Genomic DNA, 22,330 nt, shown 5'->3' with positions numbered 1-22,330 from the left:
TCTACAAGATGAGGTGGTATCTTGAGTCAGTCTCTTTTGAGATACAAAAGAGAGAAGCGAGCAGAGAAACAGGCAGACCTCCTACCACCAAGAAAGAAGAACCAGGCGCAGAGTATGTCCTTTGGACCCGGGGTCCCTGCACTGAGTAACTCCTAGACCAGGAAAACATTGATGGCAAGGACCTTCCCCCGAAGCTGACAGAGAGAGAAACCCTTCCCCTGGAGCTAGAATCCTGAATTTGGGCTTCTAGTCTCCTACACTATGGGAGAATAAATTTCTATTTGTTAAAGCCAATCACTTGTGGTATTTCTGTTATAGCAGCACTAGATGACTAAGACACAACCCTTGCCATGGCTTCCCTATAGGAAGGTTACATACCCTGCCTTGGCCATATGACTTGCTTGAACCAAAGAGACATGGACACAAATGACAATGTGTCAGTTTCAGAGGCTTTATGAGGGTATGAATGTTTCTGCTCACTGCTCTCTTGCTCTTTGGTCATTTTAGTCATTGTCCCTGTAATAGTGAACACGTATAGCAGAATTAAACTCAAGCCTAGTCAAGACCTGCTGAGACCCAGTCAACTCACAAATGCCTGAAAGAAAAATGGATGCATGTTGTTGTAAGACACTGTGATCCCAGGGGCATTTGTCACACAGTATTACCGTAGCAGAGCCTGAGGAGGGCCACTGCCGTGTTAAACTAATCTTGTTAATTTGAATTTGGGTTTTATATTTTAGATTGTATTTACCTTGTAAATTTTTTTTTACTGCATAGTCTAACCTAACAAGAATAAAGAATACTGAAGAAGAATTGATACCTTTGAATTATGGTTTTGGCCAAGAGTATTGAATATGCCATGGACTGCCAAAAGAATGAACAAATCTGTCTTGGAAGAAGTACAGCCAGAATGCTCCTTAGAAGCTAGGGTGGTAAGACTACATCTCACATACCTTGGACATGTTCTCAGAAGGGATCAGTCTCTGAAGAAGGACATCATGCTTGGTAAAGTAGACGGTCATCCAAAAAGAGGATGGCCCTCAACGAGATGGATTGACACAGTGGCTGCAATAATTGGCTAAAGCATAACAACGATTGTAAGGATGGCACAGGACTGGGCAGTGTTTCGTTCTGTTGTATGTAGGGTCGCTATGAATTGGAACCGACTCCACGACACCTAACAATAACAACCTAACATTGGAGTCCCTGGGTGGCACAATTACTAGTGGAAAGGTGGTGGCTCAAACCCACCCAGAGGCACCTTGGAAGACAGGCCTGGTAATCTGCTTCCAAAAGGTCACAAACTTGAAAATCCTGTGGACTGGCAGAGAAACTAGGATACTGAAAATGGAAAAACCAGAATGCAATTAAAAAGAATGCTGACACATTGTGAAAACAAAACCAAACAAAAACCTGTGGATCACATTTCTACTCTATACACATGGGGTCGCCATGAGTCAAAGCCAATTCGATACCAACTAAAAACAACAAACTAACATTATCTTTGCCCATACTGAGTAAAAAAAAAAAAAAATCATTTATGTCAATCTATGGAGGTATAAGAGTTGTTGCTGTCGTTTTTTAATACTATATACATTAGCCAAGTTTGAGAAACACTGAACTATATGAAGAGGAGATGGTATAGTACAAGGGGAAAAACAATCCTGAGCAAATGTACAACCAGATAGAGGTAACAATGAGATGTTATGGGGCCGCGTCTGAGATGCGTACTGAAATGTGATTGAGACCTGGCCAAGCTGTTGGTTGAAGATAGGGAAACATGGAGAGAGGGGCACGGCAGGAGATGCATGCCACCAAAAGTATACTTATATAAGCCCACGTCGGGTTACTGTAATACATTTGCTATGTCTGTCACATGGGCAAGGTCTTGAGGATCAGTGAGAGATAATTAGTTGTGATGTCCTACTTTGCTTTCAAAAATGTCTTGGATCTAACATTTTATGGTTTAAAAATACATAAAATATTGTTACATGAGAGAACCATCTTATTTCCCATGGATAGATTTAAGACCAGCTTGACAATGTCTATTCATTTGGAAAACTGAATAATTTAGCTTCCTTTTATTAGTTTTGAAGTTATTATATAAACATCAATTTTTTTTTTCACTTTGGGATACTCTTAAGTTTAAAAGACTGACACAGGAATATTTAGGGACTTTCCCCGAAAAGAAAGGGAATATATTTGTTTAGGAAAGGACAGGCTATGCTTTCAATAAATCAAATTTGGAAATTTTTAAGCCAAATAATCTTTGGTATAAATTTTCTACAGTAATGTAAATATTTACACTGCATATAAATACAAATTTATGTATGTATGAGATATTTATATTTCATTTCTTTGTTTGCTTCAGAACTGAACTATCTAATAGCCGTAATAGACTTGCACCGCAAGGAGCAATTTTCGGAAGGCATCCATATCCTAGAAATGGCAACAAAATCCTCACTCTGGAAATAGAAGAAAGAGGCAAGAATGCAAGAGCTGTGTCCAGTTGAGGCCAAAACCCTTTCTTCCAGGGAAGAGGTAGCATTTACACCATGGTTAGCTTCTGAGAGTTGTTGATTTCCCTATTATTACTCTCTCCCTCATCCCTTTTCTTTCTTCTGTGCATTCCCCACATTCCCCACTCATTCATTACAACTCTTCCTCTCTTCCTTGATTACTGTTTTCCCATCTTTCTTCACAGGCCGGCTTCAGCCATTCAAAATTACCTGGTGACATTTGGTGGCCTTTGGGGGACTCCTCTTGTGCCTTTCAGGCTGGGCTTATCAGTTTGAAAGCCCTTCCATGATGCTGGTCTTGGACCTGATCACATCATTAGCACCTCAGACATGGACTCCTTTCACAACTGGAAATGTGCCACCAGGGGAAGAACAGCAACATAGTTTATCTGACATAGAAAAATACAGAACTGGGAGTTAAAAGAGATTCTCTGTAGACTAATGTGTTGCTATTGTTGTGTGCTGTTGAATTGATGTCTCAGTCATAGTGACCCTCATGTGACAGAGTAGAATTGTCCTATAGGGTTCTCTAGGCTGTTATCTTTATGGGAGCACATGACCAGGTCTTTCTCCTGCAGAGCCACTAGGTGAGTTCAAACCACTAACCTTTTGGTTAGCAACCAAGCACTTAACCATTGCACCACGAGGGTTCCTACACTAATATACCCACTGCTGTAGAGTGGATTTTGACTCATAGTGAGCCCATAGGCTTTCAGAGGCTGTAAATCTCCATAGAAGTAGACTGCCACATCTTTCTCCTGTGGAGCTGCTGGTGGTTTCAAACCATTGACCTTTTGGTTAGCAGTTGATTGCTTTAACCACTGTGTCGCCAGGGTGCCTTAGACTAATATAGTCACTATTTTCACTCTTCAATCTTTCCATTGTTTATATAAAGACAACTTCTGCTTGAGAGCAGTTATCCACTGCCAACATTCATGTTATGTATGGAAAACAAAAGGAAAATGGGTGATGAAGATATTTTTGCAATATTAAAGTACCTGGCGAAGAGAAAACCGAAGCTGTGTGAATGGGCCAGAGGCCATGACTGTTTTTGTTAGGTGCCATCGAGTTGGTTCCAGCTCATAGTGACCCCATGTACAACAGCACAAAACACTGCCCAGTGCTGCACCATCCTTACAATTGTTGTTATGCTTGAGCGCATTGTTGCAGTCATTGTGTCAATCCGCCTTGCTGAGGGTCTTCTTTCTTTTCACTGTCCTTCTACTTTACCAAGCATGATGTCCTTCTCCAGGGACTGACCCCTCCTGATAACATGTCCAAACTATGTTAGGAAGTGATATTTCTTAAATAAAGAGGACAGTTACAACTTAAAAGTGTACAATGTAAGAGGTAGGAGTAAAAAAACAAACAAACCAAACCTGTTGCCTTTGAGTCAATTCCAACTCATAGGGACCCTATAGGGCAGAGTAGAAGTGCCCCATAGGATTTCCAAGGAGTAGCTGGTGGGTTCAAACTGCTGACCTTTTTGTTAGCAGCTGATCTCTTAACCACTGTACCACCAGAGGTAGGTGTACCAAAAAACCAAACCAAACCCACTGCTGTCGAGTCGATTCTGACTCATAGTGATGCTATAGGACAGAGTAGAACTGCTCCCTAGAGTTTCCAAGGAGCACCTGGTGGATTCGAACTGCCAACCTTATGGTTAGCAGCCGTAGCATTTAACTACTACGCCACCAGGGTTGGGTTTCCTAGTGGTAGGTGTAAAAAAAAAAAAAAATTTTTTTTTTTTTGGTAGGTTTAGGAGTGTATAAAATCCTACCCATCTATGCATCCCTTTAATCAATTAATATTTACTGGGTAACTCTAATTGAATAATGTTCCTTTCCTACATAGAATATTTCCTGTATGAGTACTATAGTGTTACACTCTTATCTGGCTGTCTTCCACAGAATAAAAGACTCAAATACCCCTGTGAATAAGAGGTGGTACCTTCCCTGCAGGGAGGGAACAATTCCCAACACCAAGCTCCTGGGGAGGAAAGTCAGGACCTCAGAGTGGAAAATGAACTTGAAAGGCAAGGCCCTTGTTCTTCTGGCTTTGTTCTCCTAGGTCTAGACTCTGAAGAGAATTGCCAAATGCTATCGGGCAATGCCCTTAGGTGGGGAGCTAGGCAGGGAGACAGAGTTTTACAACTGCAAGCTTCAAGAGGATAAAATTTTTTTTTTTTAATCTTTTTTGTTGTCATGGAAGTTCTTATAAAGGTTTGCTGATATGATCCAGCCACTCTTGAAGCTAACGGGATATTTATGACTCCAAAATTGGACTACGGTGGTGCCACTGTGAGTCCAGCATAGTGGTGGCAGTGGTGGGATCTCTCCTGGTGAAGGTGAAAGTTCAGAAACAGGAGTTGAGACAATGAGGTCCAGCTAACCCTTCCCACAATATAATTCTCTTTCCTTATCCAGCCAACACATTTCTAGACTACATTTAATTAAACATCTTTTTTTGTTTATTTGTTTAAATCATTTATTCATTCAGTTCACCTTCAGTATATATATACTGAGTAAGTAATACATGCCAAGCATTCATACATTCAACAAGTATTTGTTGATCATTATTATGCATCAGGCACAACAGTGGCCAAGGCTATTTTCCTTTCCTCAAGGTATATTTAGTCTAGTATGGTTATGTGTACATACATAAATATGAGTCAATGTCATACCAAAAACTAAAATGCTACTGCCATCGAGTCAACTCCAACTCATAGCGACCTTATAGGACAGAGTAGAACTGCCCTATAGAGTTTCCAAGGAGCTCCTGGTGGACTCAAACGAAGGAGAGTATAATGTATACAAGAGCTGTAAATAAAATGATATGGAAATTTATAGAAGGGTGATATTTCTCACGATTGTGAGCATTAAGAAAGAATTAAGGAATGAGGATGAATACTAGCTGGGTCTTCAAAGATGAATAAATAGGTAAGATATGTGGGGAAGACAGAGAATATTTTAGTAAGGGGAAAAAGGAAATAAGTTGGACAGAAATACCAGGCAGAAGAACACTATGGATAGATATGCAATCCCATTTGACTAGAAATAGCACTGAGTATATTAAAAAAAAAAAAGGTAAAGAAGGTTGAGAAACTGACTGGGGCCAAATTACAGAGGGGTAAAGTCAAGGTGACTATGAACCTTAAAAGAAACAGGAAAAACATTAATAGTGAAGATCAAGATGAAGGTTAAAGATGTTAATGAGATCCCTTTTGGATTGTCCACCATAGTGTCATTTTATCTGATTTTCCTATGTGTTGTACATCCTACCTCTATGATGTTAACCAGGCAAGATTGTTGTTGTTGTTAGGTGTCATCGAGTTGGTTCTGACTCATAGCTACCCTATGTACAACAGAATGCAACACTGCCAGATACTGTGCCATCCTCACAATCATTATGTTTGAGTTCGTTGTTGCAGCCACTGGGTCAATCCATCTCACTGAGGGTCTTCCTCTCATTCACTGACCCTTTACTTTACCAAGCATGATGTCCTCTAGGGACTCTTCTCTCCCGATAACATGTCCAAAATACGTGAGACGAAGTCTCGCCATCCTCACTTCTAAGAAGCCTTCTAGTTGTACTTTTTCCAAGGCAGATTTGTACGTTCTTCTGGTAGTCCATGGTGTATTCGATATTCTTTACCAACACCATAATTCAAAGGCATCAATTCTTCTATTAAGTATGAAGAAGCGAATCCCATTTTATGTGGAAGTGGCAAAGAAAATAGGTGCAATTGGACTAAGATAGGGATATTTACTTCCATACTTACATTTTACCTTAACCGTTCTTGAAATGTGATGTGTAAAGAAATGAATAGAATTTGATTGAAATAGAAAACTGGCCATGGAGTGGAAATGCAGAAGGAAGAACAGATTTTTTTTTTTTTTTTTTTGCAAATAAAGTATTTATGCATCTTCCTTCACCTCCACAATCTACCCTGCCGTTAGAGTATCTTTTCAATAAAAGATAACCTGGGGGGGGGCATCGAGTTAATATCAAAGGGAAGTGCTTCAAGCTGTTAAGAAAGGCACTCTACAACACCAACCTATTATTACTTATGATCACAATAATAAGGATAAAGGACTTCACAGGTAGGAAGTCTGTACCTTGTCTTTGAAAGGGAGGAGAAGGGAAAGAGCCTGCGTTTTAACATTCCCTGTAGCACTACAGGGCAGGAAAGCAGGTGGTAGTAGGGGACAAATTCTTCCCTAATAGCTGAAATTCACTTCTTGCATCCTTAGATGTAAAGAATCATCAGCTAGCAGTTAACAAATAAGTGGTGGGAGGAAACCCAATTGCCCAATAAATACAGAAGTTTCAGCATTATGCTGGGACACAACTGTCAGTATTAGACACAGCTGTTATGATAATGAGCCTTATTCTGCACTCACCTATGCCACCCATCTGTTGTCTGTGTGCAAGATTGGAGCAAGAGATCGGGCAGACATCTTTCTTATTCAAAGCATGAGCAGTTTGCCATTCCTCATTTAGGATTTAATGTGCATTTTAGGGAAATTGCTCCAGTAGAAAACGGCAGGGAAGAGGAGGAGAGAGTACCTCCTGAAGACCACAAATTATTTAGATCAAGCAGAGAGAAGAGCTGGTAAAGATGTTCAGTCTGAAGACAGCCCTTTAACACGTATGTTTGAAGAACGTCATGGTTACACCTTGCTTCATACCAGGGCTAGAAAAATAAAATAGAAGAGCCTTTTTCTGAGCATAAATTTATTTTCTTAACTTAATTGAGACCTGGCGCAAAGATGCTGGGTAGAACTGGTTCTTTTTTCCTCACATTGCCTCAATCCTGTTTACATTGTGAGCTACAAAAACTATTCAGACACAGGTCCTAGAGAATATCTTCATGAAGTTTAGTGGAATTCTGATTTCCTTCCAATATCTACTTGATCACCTACTATAAAGGCCTATGTTTCTTTCTGCCCCTTAGACTATCACAGGGCTTCCTTCTCACTCTCCAGAGCTCCGCTCTTCTAAGAGAAATCTTCACTGACTACCTGATCTAAAGTGCCTCCCAGTCCCAGTCACTATCACATACCCTGATTCGTTTTCTTCTGAACAAGGATAGTGATAATCACTTTGTTTGTTGTCTGCCTCTCCTGACTAGAATGTGATTATCTTTGAAGATGAAGTCATGCCCACCTTGTGACTATCTGCATCTTCGGTGCTGAGAAGAGACCCCACAATAGAGTAGATGCTTAATAGATATGAGTTGAATTTTTTAATGAATACTCAATCAATAAAATGACACTAACCTGAGATGGATGGACACTCTTGATCCTTAGCCCTGAGGGAATCTCCTCTGTCTCATTTGTTGGCTAAGGAACAGCAACAACAGCAACAAAACCAACAATGAAACCAACTAAAGAAAAATCAAAGGAATAAAACAAATAAACTGATAAAGGCAAGTATTTTAACCACTTCTAGTACAAATATATATATATATATATATATATATATATATATTTTAGTACAAAAAAGGAGCCCTGGTGGTGCCATGGTTAAGCCCTTTGCTGATAACTGAAAGGCGGTTGGTTCGAACCCACCAGCCACTCTGAAGGAGAAAGATGTGGTGGTCTGCTTCTGTAAAGATTACAGCCTTGGAAATCCTATGAGACAATTCTATCTGTCCTATAGGGTCGCTATGAGTTGGAACTGACTCAATGGCAATGGATATGGTTTGTTTTCGTCTACTGCAAAAAAAAAAAAAAAAACGAAAACTGGGCAATGAAAAAGGAAGCTAAAAGAATTGACATATTTGAATCATGTTGTTAGTGAAGAATATTGACTATACCTTATGGACTGCCAGAAAAATGGGAAAATCAATTTTAGAAGAAGTATAGCCTGCTTCTTAGAAGTAAGGATGGAGAGACTTCATCTTCCTTATTTTGGATATATCATCAGGGAAGACCAATCACCAGAAAAGGGCATCATGATTGGTAAAGAAGAGGGTGAGCAAAAATGAAGGAAACCCTTCATGAGATGGATTAACACGATAACTGCAACAATGGACTCAAACTTACCAACAATTGTGAAGATGGCGTAGAACCAGGCACTATTTCATTCTGTTATACATAAGGCTGCCATAAGTCAGATCTGACCCAATGGCAACTAACAACACTGCAAATAAATAGATAAGCAACAAACAAATCAACAAGTAAATAAATAACAACAAATTTAATCCAATTGTATAGCTCTTTGCTCATCCTATTATAAGACTCAAGTATTTCCTGGACTGAGGACCATCTCCAACTCTGTCAGCCATCATTAGCTTTTCTCGGGTGACCCATTCAGCTGCCTCTTCTGCCCAGAGTAATGCTTTTGCTAGAATTCCACCACTACGGACTCCTGGTAGAAATATCTGTGACATACAGAGCAACAATTACAGCAATTTGTCTCCCAGAAGTGAGAAGAACAGCTGTCTTCTCACAATGGGTCTCCCAGCACTTTCAAGATGGTTTCTTTCCTCTCTGGAGACGCGAATGCAATCTCAGACACACACAATAGAAGCAGTGCTGATAATGTTTATTCTTGTCAGGCTCACAAACAGCCTCATTATTAGGTGACTGTGAACATGGTTTGAAGTCACTGCTCCTGCCAAGCTGAAGTCTTAGAATGCCGAGGCTGAGTGATTGAAGATCCCAGACTACAGGCAGAGGAGTATGAAGGGTTGTTTATAGCTCTTGCTCATCCACCAAAAGCCCCAGGTCAGAAACAACTCTCTGTTTGAGGGAAAGTGTATTTCTTCCACAGCTGAAAATAAATGCTTTTTTGGGGGAAATCTAGGCAGGGCTTGGGGGGAATACAGCCTGCAGGAAGGGGGAAGGCATGGGGGGGTGATTACTAGCAGTCATTCATCAAACCAGGGAGGTCCCAGTTTGCCATTCAAGGCTGGAGGCGTAAACATTTAGCTGTTTCTCCGAATGCAGGATGCAATTAGTTATGCCATTGCAGAAACCGACCTGTCCATGCTGGGTTTGACTATCATCAGGAATTATATCATATTTGAGGTCAGAGCCCTATTTGACACCTACGAGAACTGGACCACACACCATAGAATCAGAGGTGCCAGCATTCAGGTTGAATACCCAAGGACATAAGGACCTTAGCTGGGTTACTGAAATCTCTTTATCGCTAGTGGCTTCAACACCAAACTGTTCTTGTATTAGAAGCTCAGGTAAGAAGAAGAAATGGGAATGAATTCCTCTATCCTCTGATTTCCTCAACATTCAACATACATATATTCATTTATTTATTTAAAAACATGAACTGAATCCTTTCTGCTCACCAGACTCAAATTAGGAGATAGGCATGCAAAGTAGCTAAAGCAATGCAATAGCATGGCCCTTCCCCTCAGCTGCTGCTTCTTTTCACCAGGAAACAAATACATAAGGTAATAAACACAATAGAATGTGATGAGTCCTGTAATGGAGGTAAGTAGAATTGAGAGCCCAGATACTGGAGTGATTTCTTGCATCTTTACATTTGGAGAGGATTTGGCCAAGATGGAAAGCATAGAAGATGAGTAGGATGAGACTCCCAGGTCTAGATTGGGGATGGAGGAATTGAAAGAGTGGTTTCCTCACTTTCAAAAAAAAAAAACTTTACAGATTATTCGTTCTCAAGGTCGGAGTGTGGACAAACCCTTTGAAGAATTAATGACATTTATATTTATAGGCTTTCTCCCCAAGAAAATAATGCATGTAAACTGTCTTAGTTATCTAGTGCTGCCATAACAGAAATACCACAAGTGGATGGCTTTAACAAAGAGAAGTTTATTTTCTCACAGTAAAGTAGGCTAATATTCCAAATTCAGGGCTTCGACTCCAGGGGAAGCCTTTCTCTCTCTGTTGACCTTCTTATCAGTATTCCCCCAGACTAGGAGCTTCTTTGCACAGGGACCCCAGGTCCAAAGGACACTCTCTGCTCCCAGCACTGCTTTCTTGGCGGCATGAGGTCCCCCTGTCTCTCTGCTTGCTTCTTTCTTTTATACCTCAAGAGATTGCCTCAAGACACAATTGAATCTTGTAGACTGAGTCCTGCCTCACTAACACAGCTGCCAGCCATCCTCCCGCATTAACATCATAGAGGCAGGATTTACAACATATAGGAAGACCACACAATACCGGGAATCATGGCTTAGCCAAATTGATATACATGTTTTTGGTGGGACATAATTCAATCTATGACATAAACATACAGATTTTGAATATAATTCCAAGGTCCCTGTAGCAGCTACAGGCTAATAATCTGGAAAAACTATATTTTGAATTCCCTTTACTCCCATTAAGGAGCCTGGTTGCATAGTGGTTAAGCTCTTGGCTGCTAACTGAAAGGTTGATGGTTTAAACCCACTAGCTGCTCTGCAGGAGAAAGATGTGGTAGTCCAGTTCTGTAAAGGTTACTGCCTTGGAGACTCTATAGGGCAGTTCCACCCTGTCCTATAGGGTCGCTAGAAGTTGGAATCGATTCAACATCTATGGGTTTCTTCCATTTATCTTTAAAGCAGTGTTTCTCAGAGTGTAGACTTTCAGCCAACTGCAGTAGAAATAACTGAGAGCTTTACTTAGAATGCACATTCCTGGGGCCCCACTGCAGGCCAATAAAAAAGTTGCTCTAGCGTGCAAAAACTGGACAATAAAAAAGAAGATAGAAGAAGAATTGATGCATTTGAACGTGGTGTTGGTGAAAAATATTGAATATACTGTGGACTGCCAGAAGAACGAACAAATCAGTTTTTGAAGAGATAAAGCCTAAAAGTTCCTTGGAGTCAAGGATGGCGAGAGTCCCTCCTGCTTTGGACATACCATCAGGAAAGACCAGTCGCTAGAAAAGGATATTATGTTTGGAAAAGCAGAGGGTCAGTGAAAATGAGGGAAGCCCTCCATGAGATGGATTGACAAAATAGCCTCAACAATGAACTCAAACATACCAATGATCATGATGATGGTCCAGGACCAGGCAAGGTTTCGTTCTGTTGATCAAATGATCGCCATGAGTCCAAGCCAACTCAAGGGCAACTAACAACAACAACAATGTGGTGTAAGGACTGTGTATTTTAACAACTACACCTTTGCAATTCTGCTGCAGTGAGATATTTCAGCGCTCCTGGGAGGTTCTTGTACAATATGCCCTAAACCCTGGAGCATCACCTATTTATTTGGACTCATTGTGACCAACACTTTGAAATTAGGAACGGTGCATATCTGCACCTCCTGAAAGGCCTAAAGAGCTTCACTCACCCACAATCACCCGGTTAGAAGACCTTGATTCCTACCTCTCCTACAAGCTCATACAATGCAGTTCATCTCTTGACAGCACGCAGTGTATTCTGCCTCTGAAGTGCCTGTGTGTTTGTCTTGTCTGCCCAGGAAGATTATAGATTCCTTGGATGGTTGGCTCCTAGTTTCTCATCTTGTTTCCCTCAGGTCTCTGGGCACCTGGTATGTGCTTTGTTGTTGTTGGTAGGTGCCCTTGAGTTGATTTCAATTTATAGCAACCTAATGTGACAGAGTAGAACTGTCCTATAGAGTTTTCTAGGCTGTAATCTTCATGGGAACAGATTGCCAGGTCTTTCTCCTGCAGAGAAAGTAGTCCTTTTGGTTAGTAGCCAAGAACTTAAACTTTGTGCCACCAGGGCTCCCCGTATGTGTGTGCTTAAAACGAAAAACCAAATTCATTGCTGTCAAGTCAATTCTGACTCATAGCAACCTTATAGGACAGAGTAGAACCTTCCCATAGGTCTTCCAAGGCTGTAATCTTTACCAAGCAGACTGCCATATCTTTCTCCCATGGACCTGCTGTGGGTTCGAACTGCTGACTTTTTGGTTAGCAGCCAAGTGCTTAACCACTGTGCTACCAGGGCTCCTGGTATGTGCTTAGCGAGTTCTTATTAGTTGGTTGTGGAAGCGGTGTTCTTTCTTTCCCTTTCATACAGCTGGTCAGCTTCACTGGCATTCATTCTATCAGGATTCAAATTGTTTTTGTCTATTTTTTTTGCATTTTGTTTTTAGGCTGATCTTGTATATGCCTGTGTCTACATTGTCTGGTCTATTTTATTTAAAAAATGTTTTGTTAGGTTTTTCCTCAGCTCCGCTGCTCGCTCCGGCCTCCCCCCAGTTCTTCCCCAGAAGGCCCTTTGTGTTGAGCAAACAGGCTCTAATCTGCACATCTCCCTCCAAGCTCCAACAGGGCTGCCAGGTGAGAGTCTGACAGTGGCCTGGAACAGCTGTTCTCATGGTCCAGAGCAGCGAGCAGCAATTGTGGGTACAGTTCTCTTGTCTGATGGGCCCTGGGTCCGGCACACTTGGGGAGGAAGCCACAGAGCAAATGTTTGCCTTGCCGGCTGGAGGTCTGAAAAGCAGCTGCCTGCTGATTGATGATAACTTGCATAATGACACCAAGTGTTCAAATGCTGCCAGGCATGAGCAAGACCCAGCAAGCTCCCCTATGCAGGCCCTTGGTGGTTGACCAAATCCTTATCTTCCAGCATGCAGGCAACAAAGACAACAAGAGCCAGAAGGTATCTGACCCAAAGATGCCTGTTAACAACCCCAACGATTTTTAACACATGGTGGACAAGGCTGCAGCTTAATGCTTTCCACTTGAAAATGGACTAAGCAAACTACACAAGGGGGCTCAGTACAGACATGGTGCCTATGTGCTGGAATATCAGAATCGATTCTATTAATATGTTTGTGTGTTATGGATAAATCTGGAGTCTGTTATGGAGCTAATAGAATTGGCTTTTAGAAAACATTTCTTAAAGAGATTTCCACTTCTAGTGAGGCCAGAACCTAAGCAAGCCACGACATTATGTTCATTTCCTTCCTGTAGAATTTGGTCCAATGGTATTTAAAAAATGTACCTGGTCTTTGAAATTAAAATGGTCTGCCAAAGTTGTTGAAAATGATAGCATAAAATAGAAGGCGAGTAATATGCAATATTTTGCATTAGCATCTCTTCAATCATTCTATTTCCTCCATTTTCATTGCCACAGTCGCAATCCTTGCTACTTCTGTTATGATCCATTTCAATGAATTCTAACTGGTTGCCTTGCCTTTGGTCTTACCCCGCTATAACCCATTCTCTATACTGCAGAGATTTCCCAGAGTCATACTGGATCAGGTTATTCTCATTGACTTTCTTTGGTTGCCTTTGGGGAAAATATCCAAACTTTTTTGCACAGAATATAGGGTCTATCATCACTTCCACTGCTTTCCAAATATGGATAAACCTACTCAACAAGGGAGCCTGCCAGCTTCAACATGGTCAGGCTTCTGTTTACATCTCCATGTGTACGAGCACTTCATTTTTTAGCCTTCCTTTCTGCTCTACTCTAACTTTTGTGTTAGTAGACCATTACATTGGCCATATTGTGTTCTGCAGGGTGTCAGTCATGAGAGATGTTAGACAGAGCTCTTAAAAAGGACTGTTTGGTTAAAGAAATTTGAAAAACTGGTGGAGATTTTTAAAGCAAACTATCATGCTAACAACTTTGAGCAGTACTATAATAAAAAGTGAAGTGTTTTTCCTTGTTTAACCGATCATTTCTCAAACGTGGCTGAACCGAGAATGTGTAAGCACACCTTGGTTAACATGTTTCGTGAGTCAATAATCTGGGAAACTCGCTTAGAGCACTGAATCCTGGTCCTTCTTTGCCTCTCTGCTATACAAATAATCTGCTGTGTACAGAATTCTTCTGGTTTTCTTTCGGCAAACACGCACTACCCTAAGAAAGTACTCTACAACCCATCTCTGTGACTGTGGGCAAGTTACGAATTTTCATATTAATCAAGATTCCTTGGTTGTAATTTATAAAAACCAAACTCAGGTTAGTTTAAGCACATGGGGAAGATTTCTAAGTTCAAATAATTGGCAAATAAAATGGCATCCTTAATTCTAGAACTCAGTGGTCCTCAACCAGGATCAATTTTGCTCCTCAGGAGATATTTAGCAATGTCTGCAGATACTTTTGCTACCATAACTGGGAGGCAGGAGTATGCTATTGGCATCTGGTGGGTAGAGGTTGCTGCTAACCATTCTACAATGCACAGGGAAGCCTTGCAGAACAAGGAATTACTAGCAAAAAAACATCCATAGTGAGTATCTGGATCTGAGCACTCAAAGTCATTAGTAATTCATTCATGTCCATCTCTCATTTCTGTTGACAGCTTGGTTTTATCTCTTGTCCGTGTAGTAGGAACATGGCTGCTGTCCACATTAGATCCACTTATTTCCAGTTCCATGGCCCAATAGCAGAGAGGTTTTCTCCACCAATGCCTTTTAGAAAAGCACAAGGAAACTAATTGGCCCAGCTTGATCATGTGTTCATTACAAAATCACTCCCTATGGATGGTGGTTTTTCTTTTATGGATGGTATGGGAGCCTTGGCTGCCCAATGGTTAGGAGTTCACCTGCTAACCAAAAGGTCTCAGTTCAAATCCACCAGCCACTCCTTGGAAATCCCATGGGGCAGTTCTACTCTGTTCACTATGAGTCAGAATTGGCTAGATGGCAACAGGCTGGGCTTTTTTATGGATGGTATGATAATTAATCCCAACATAGGCCATACCCCCATCTTTAGAGAGAGGGTGATGTGTGAGAATTGGAGGGATAAACACTGTGTTATTCAGGCCTAAGTAACAGTTATCGCGTTTTCTTGGAATCCACTTCCTTATGTATTGTAAAGTAGAAATGATAATTCATCTCATAAAATACTACTTTGAGGCTTATTTTTAAGGCCTGCAAGTAGGCTGGCAGAGTGCTTGACCCCTGGGAGATGTTTAATAAATGGTAAATATTATGATTGGTAGATACTTGATGGTGGTGCTGATTAAGAGACAGGCAAGGAAGTAACCTAGAGAGTCAATCTCAGATGGGAAGTCCAGATATGAGAATAGAAAAAAAAAGTTTTACCTTTAGTTTTGATTCCCATTTTCAAATATAAGCAGTTGGGCTTTTAAATTGCTTCCTTTTAGCAGTATACCACAAACTGGTTAAATATATCAGGTACCTGTGGTCTCAGGAGTCAATTTAAAGTAGTGAAACATACACAGTTTGAAATGTTTAATGTCAAGGCAGCATTTAAATCTTCACACCAATTAAGTGCAATTATTGAGTGAACAGTAATACTTTTCTTCAACAACATGAAGATTAAATTTCAAATTAGAAGGTAACTCCTACTAACTGTCAATCAACCAAGTGTTCATTTGAGGATCTGGTTGGAAAAAAGAAAGAGGGATTAGAAAGATTATCTTAAAGTCAAGTCTTTGTAATATTATGCACGTTATACTTCGACGATGCTGCGTTCTCTTAACCAATCCTCTGCAGACCTTTCTGATCCTCAGAAATAAGGTCTAGCAAAGTTTCAGGCACTTGTCAGTTGCAGGTAACTCATGGATTCAGAGTCCCAGAAACATCCCCCTAAGCGCTGAGTCACAATAAAGAATCTCACTGTCAGTCTAGCTTTATTAAAAATACATAATGATGCCTCCTGTTTGACACCGGCTTTTGTGGAAAGCCACCAAAAGTAAACAAGTAGATAGGCACCCTGTTACAGGGATAAGTGCTGGGGAAAGACTTTACAATGGCAGTCAACAAAAATGTCATCTTGCTGGGTGTGAACATCATTGAATAAATAAATACAAAGAAGAGGATACTAAGAATATGCTAAGCTTCAACCACTGTGCTACAGGAATATCCACACTGAGCTGAAATTTTGCATACTGGAGCACAGAAGAAATACAGACGGGTCGTGAGGCATAGGACTCAAGATACTGAAAATGGCCCATATTAACCAGATTTTCTGATGATAATTAAATAGGGAGTAGTCTCTCTTCTAGGGAGTCCTGGTGGCACAATGATTATACACTTGGCTGCTAACTGGGAGGTTGGTAGTTCGTTCGAACCCACCCAGTGGCTCTGTGGGAGAAAGACCTGGTGATCTGCTCCTGTAAAGATTACCGCCTAGAAAACTCTATGGGGCAGTTCTGTCATATGGGGTCACTGTGAGTCAAAATTGACTAGATAACACCTAACAACAACAGCCTCTACTCAGTTATTTTTTTTTTAATTTTTATTATGCTTTAAGTGAAAGTTTACAAATCGAGTCAGTCTCTTATGCAAAAATTTATACACACCTTGCTATATACTCCTAATTGCTCTCCCCCTAATGAGACAGCACACACCTTCCCTCCACTCTCTCTTTTCCTGTTCATTCGGCCAGCTTCTGACCCCCTCTGCCCTCCCATCTCCCCTCCAGACAGGAGATGCCCACATAGTCTCATGTGTCTACTTGATCCAAGAAGCTCACTCTTCACCAGTATCATTTTCCATCCCATTGTCCAGTCCAATCTCTGTCCGAAGAGTTGGCTTTGGGAATGGTTCCTGTCTTGGGCTAACAGAAGGTCTGGGGACCATAACCACTGAGGTTCTTCTAGTCTCAGTCAGACCATTAAATCTGGTCTTTTTACGAGAATTTGGGGTCTGCATCCCACTGTTCTCCTCCTTCTTTAGGGGTTCTCTGTAGTGTTCCCTGTCAGGGCAGTCATCGGTTGTAGCCAGGCATCATCTAGTTCTTCTGGTCTCAGGGTGATGTAGTCTCTGGATTATGTGACCTTTTCTACCTCTTGGGCTCGTAATCACCTTGTGTCTTTGGTGTTCTTCATTCTCCTGTGCTCCAATTGGGCTGAGACCCACTGATGTATCTGAGATGGCAGCTTGCTAGCGTTTAAGACCCCAGACGCCAGCCACTCTCCCAACTGAGATGCAGAATGTTATCTTAATAGATCTTACTATGCCAATTGACTTAGATGTCCCCTGAAACCCTGGTCCCCAAACCCCTGCCCCTGCTACACTGGACTTCAAAGCATTCAGTTTATTCAGGAGACTTCTTTGCTTTTGGTTTAGTCCAGTTGTGCTTACCTCTCCTGTATTGTGTGTTGTCTTTCCTTTCATCTAAAATAGTTCTTATCTACTATCTAATTAGTGAAAACCTCTCTCCCTCCCTCCCTCCCTCCCCTCTCTTGTAACCATCAAAGAATATTATCTTCTCTGTTTAAACTATTTCTCGAGTTCTTATAATAGTGATCTTATACAATATTTGTCCTTTTGCAACTGACTAATTTCACTCAGCATAATGCCTTCCAGATTCCTCCATGTTATGAAATGTTTCATGGATTCATCATTGTTCTTCATCAATGTGTAGTATTCCATTGTGTGAATACACCATAATTTATTTATCCATTCATCTGTTGATGGGCACCTTGGTTGCTTCCATCTTTTTGCTATTGTAAACAGTGCTGCAATAAACATGGGTGTGCATATATCTGTTCATGTAAAGGCTCTTGTTTCTCTAGAGTATATTCCAAGGACTGGGATTGCTGGATCGTATGGTAGTTCTATTTCTAGCTTTTTAAGGAAGCACCAAATCAATTTCCAAAGTGGTTGTATCATTTTACATTCCCACCAGCAGTGTATAAGTAAGTGTTCCAGTCTGTCCACAAGCCTCTCCAACATTTATTATTTTGCGTTTTTTGGATTAATGCCAGCCTTGTTGGCGTGAGGTGGAATCTCATTGTAGTTCGGATTTGCATTTCTCTAATGGCTAATGATCGTGAGCATTTCCTCATGTATCTGTTAGCAGCCTGAATATCTTCTTTAGTGAACTGCCTGCTTGTATCTTTTGCCCATTTTTTAACTGGGTTATTTGTCTTTTTGTAGTTGAGTTTTTGCAGTATCATGTAGATTTTAGAGATGAGGCGCTGATCAGAACTGTCATAGCTAAAAGCTTTTTCCCAGTCTGTAGGTAATCTTTTTACTCTTTTGGTGACGTCTTTGGATGAGCATAGGTGTTTGATTTTTTGGAGCTCCCAGTTATCTAGTTTCTCTTCTGCATTGTTAGTAATGTTTTGTATACTGTTTATGCCATGTATTAGGGCTCTTAGTATTGTCCCTATTTTTTCTCCCATGATCTTTATAGTTTTAGATTTTATATTAAGTCTTTGACCCATTTTGAGTTCATTTTTGTGCATGGCATGAGGTATGGGTCTTGTTTCACTTTTTTCCAGATGGATATCCAGTTATGCCAGCACCGTTTGTTAAAGAGACTTTTCCCATTTAACTGACTTTGGGCATTTCTCAAATATCAGCTGCTCATATGTGGATGGATTTATGTCTGGATTCTCATTTCTGCTCCATTGGTCTATGTATCTGTTGTTGTACCAGTACCAGGCTGTTTTGACTACTGTCGTGATATAATAGGCTCTAAAATCAGGTAGAGTGAGACCTCCCACTTTGTTCTTTTTCAGTAATGCTTTACTTATTCAGGGCCTCTTTCCCTTCCATATGAAGTTGGTAATTTGTTTCTCCATCTAATTAAAAAAGGTCGTTGGAATTTAGATCAGAATTGCATTGTATCTATAGATGACTTTTGGTAGAATAGACATTTTTATAATATTAAGTCTTCCTATCCATGAGCAACGGCAGTGGGTTTTTTGGTTATACATGAGCAAGGTATGTTTTTCCACTTATGCAGGTCTCCTTGGTTTCTTGCAGTAGTGTCTTGTAGTTTTCTTTGTATAGGTCTTTTACATCTCTAGTAAGATTTATTCCTAAGTATTTTATCTTCATGGGGGCTACTGTAAATAGTATTGATTTGGTGATTTCCTTTCCAATATTCTTTCTGTTGGTGTAGAGGAACCCAACTAATTCTTGTATGTTTATCTTGTATCCTGATACTTTGCTGTCATGTGTCGTTATAACAATTTTTAGATTTATTCATGTTCATATATGTAGCTTTAATTAAAACCATCTATATATTTGTTTTAAAGAAGAGTAACTTGTATCTTGGAAACCCTGGTGGCATAGTGGTTAACTGCTATGTCTGCTAACCAAAAGGTTGGCAGTTTGAATCCACCAGGCGCTTCTTGGAAACTCTATGGGGCAGCTCTATTCTGTCCGATAGGGTTTCTATGAGTCAGAATTGACTCAATGGCAACAGGTTTTTTTTTTTTTTTTTTTTGGTTTAAGTCATATCTTTACACCTCTATCTATGTACTAAACCCTTTTACTTTTTCTAGTTTATATAAACATACAACAAACTTGAGAAATTGATATTATCCTTCCCAATTTTTTTCCTTTTTTTCATTTAATAAAAATGAGTCTTAAAGAATTTAAACAGCTTGCCAAGTGCATATGCCATAATACACACAGCATATTACTACAAATATTCCAGAATATAGTAAATATTGGAGGATAAACGTGTGCTGTTTCATTGAAGTGCATAAAATGCACTCTGCACTTGTTTCTGTTTTTCTAGGAAAACAATAATCAATTGAAGAGAGTTTCATGTTAGAGATTTCCATTGCACAGGTAGAATTTTTAAAGTTTAAAGAATCAATAGGACCATATTATTGTATATTAAATAAAAAAAAACTCCAGCACAGCAATCTTACTGCACAAAGAAAGTGAAGTGGAGAAGAGAGAACATTACTTGATTAATTCAGCCTATGATATATTTAAATTGACCATGTACATGTAATTTTATGAAGCCTGTTTATTCAAGCCCATAATTAAATGGGATCGTTTGGCATTAAAAAACAGGTGTTTTCTTTTACATAAAGGAACATGATATGGCAACTCCTCCTACTCCCAAATATAGCCCGTTATTAAATTTTGATGGTGACTTCCTATGTTCATAACAATTACCTGTTAATGATTCACGTATTTCTAAATTGTGTGTGATAAAATGTTTTAAAATCAATAAAACCAACTTAAGAATCACCCTTGGTAACAGCAAAAGAAATACAACGGAATAATTCTTGGAGGGCATAATTTTTGAGTGATTGTGATAGAATTTTATTTTGGCCATGTTAATTTTTTCTTCTTCTTTCTCCTCTCCAACCAGCCCCACCAAAAAAAAAAAAAAAAAAAAAGGAATTTGCAGGGTGGAGTTTGTATACAGATGACCGACAAACCATATGCTAATAAATCCACTCACGTCTGGCACCATATCTGTGTTCAGAAGAAATAGTTGTCAGTTAAAGCCCACCTGTGTCGTTTTTATAGTGTCCTCTGTAAATTATCCAACCCCTTTCTAGGTCAAACAAAATATAGTATGTTCAAGGTATAGATGAAATAACTTCCTTTTCTTCATAAAAAAGAAAGAAATTTAAAACATTGATTTTTACATTCGGGTCAATAGTTCTTTTTCTGAAGGAAAGGAAAACAAAAGGCAGAGCAATAAGAAGAAGCATAACTTTGGTTAGTTTTTCTTTATGAAACTGTACTTAGCTCACCATAACTGTAAACAGAGTCCCTGTTTTCAGGATCACAGTCCACAGTGCTCCGTAGAAATCAAATGAAGACCGTTAAGATATCTGGAATCCTCGTAGATCTCTCCGCCTACTCATCTTCCTTCATCTATTCTTTGGGACCTGAAATTCCATTATGTAGCACTCTTACTTTAGTTTAAGGCATAGTTTATGACCAACAACCTCTGGGCTCCCAAAGATTGACAAAGATAGTAATGGGAATGGGATTCTTAGCAAATTTGCCAAGCACATTAGGGTGTTTACACAGGCAGGCTGACGTTAGAAGTGTACCATACTTGTGCTTTACCGGAATTATATTATCACCAAGTACAGTAGTGTTTCTCAACCTCAGCACTGTTGGCATTTTGCACCAGATAATTCTTTGTGTAAGGGACTATCCTGTGACCCCATAGGGTGTTTAGCAACATCCCTACCTTCTACCCACTAGATGCCAGCAGCACCTTACTCCCAAATTTTGAAAACCAGAAATGTCTCTGGACATTGCCAAATGTCCCCTGGGGGAAGAATCATTTCTCAGGGGGCAAATCACCTCAGTAGAGAGCCATTGATCAGACACCTGGACTGGAAACACTTCTTCACTAGAATGTAAGCATCTGATGGGCAGGGAATTTGTTTTGTTCATAGCCATAACCTCTGCACTTAGAATCGGTAAGTATTTGTGAAGTGAATAAATGATTGAAATAGCCAATGCAACCAATGCTCCCTTTCTAAATAGAATTCTATACAGCTGTTAAAAAGTGAGGATGTTCTAGTGCTTCTGTTCTATCTTAGTTTGTTGTGTAGTGACTGGGGTCTTAAAAGCCATCCAAGTCACAACAGTTGGTCTCTATTCACCAGGAACAACAGAGGAAGGAGAGTCAGGAATAGGAGGAGGAAATAGAATATGTGGTTAATTGCCTTCATGAACAACTGTCTCCTTTGCCATGAGACCAGAAGAACTGGATGGTGCCTGGCTATCATTACTGAACATTTTGATCAAAGAGTCCATAGAAGAATCCTGATCAAAAGGTGGAAAATGCAGAACAGAATTTCAAATGCTCATGGACTCTAGACTTTTTGGAGTCATGGAGGGTTGATAAACCCCAAAGCTATTACCCTGAGATAATCTTGAAACCTTAAACCAAAAATATCCCCTGAAGTCTTCTTAAAACACAATAATTTAGCTTAATTAGTAAAAAAGGTCTGCCTTGAGCATTATGCCCTTTTAAGAACCATCTATATGGGATCAAGTTGACTACTTGGGGGCAGGAAAGATTAGATAGGAAACTTAGGGGGTAGCAAGTTTATGTTAATGGAGGAGGAACAACTCAGAAAAGAGGATGAGCATGAATGGTTATACAACTCAAAGAATGTAATCAATGTCACTAAATGGTATATGTAGAAACTGTTAAATTAGTGTATCTTTTGCTGTGTACATTCTCAACCACAACAACAAAATTTAAAGAAAAA

Source organism: Elephas maximus, chromosome 25 (genome assembly GCF_024166365.1).
Source record: "Elephas maximus indicus isolate mEleMax1 chromosome 25, mEleMax1 primary haplotype, whole genome shotgun sequence".
Lineage (NCBI taxonomy): Eukaryota > Metazoa > Chordata > Mammalia > Proboscidea > Elephantidae > Elephas > Elephas maximus.
Note: the sequence above shows the minus strand (reverse complement) of the source record.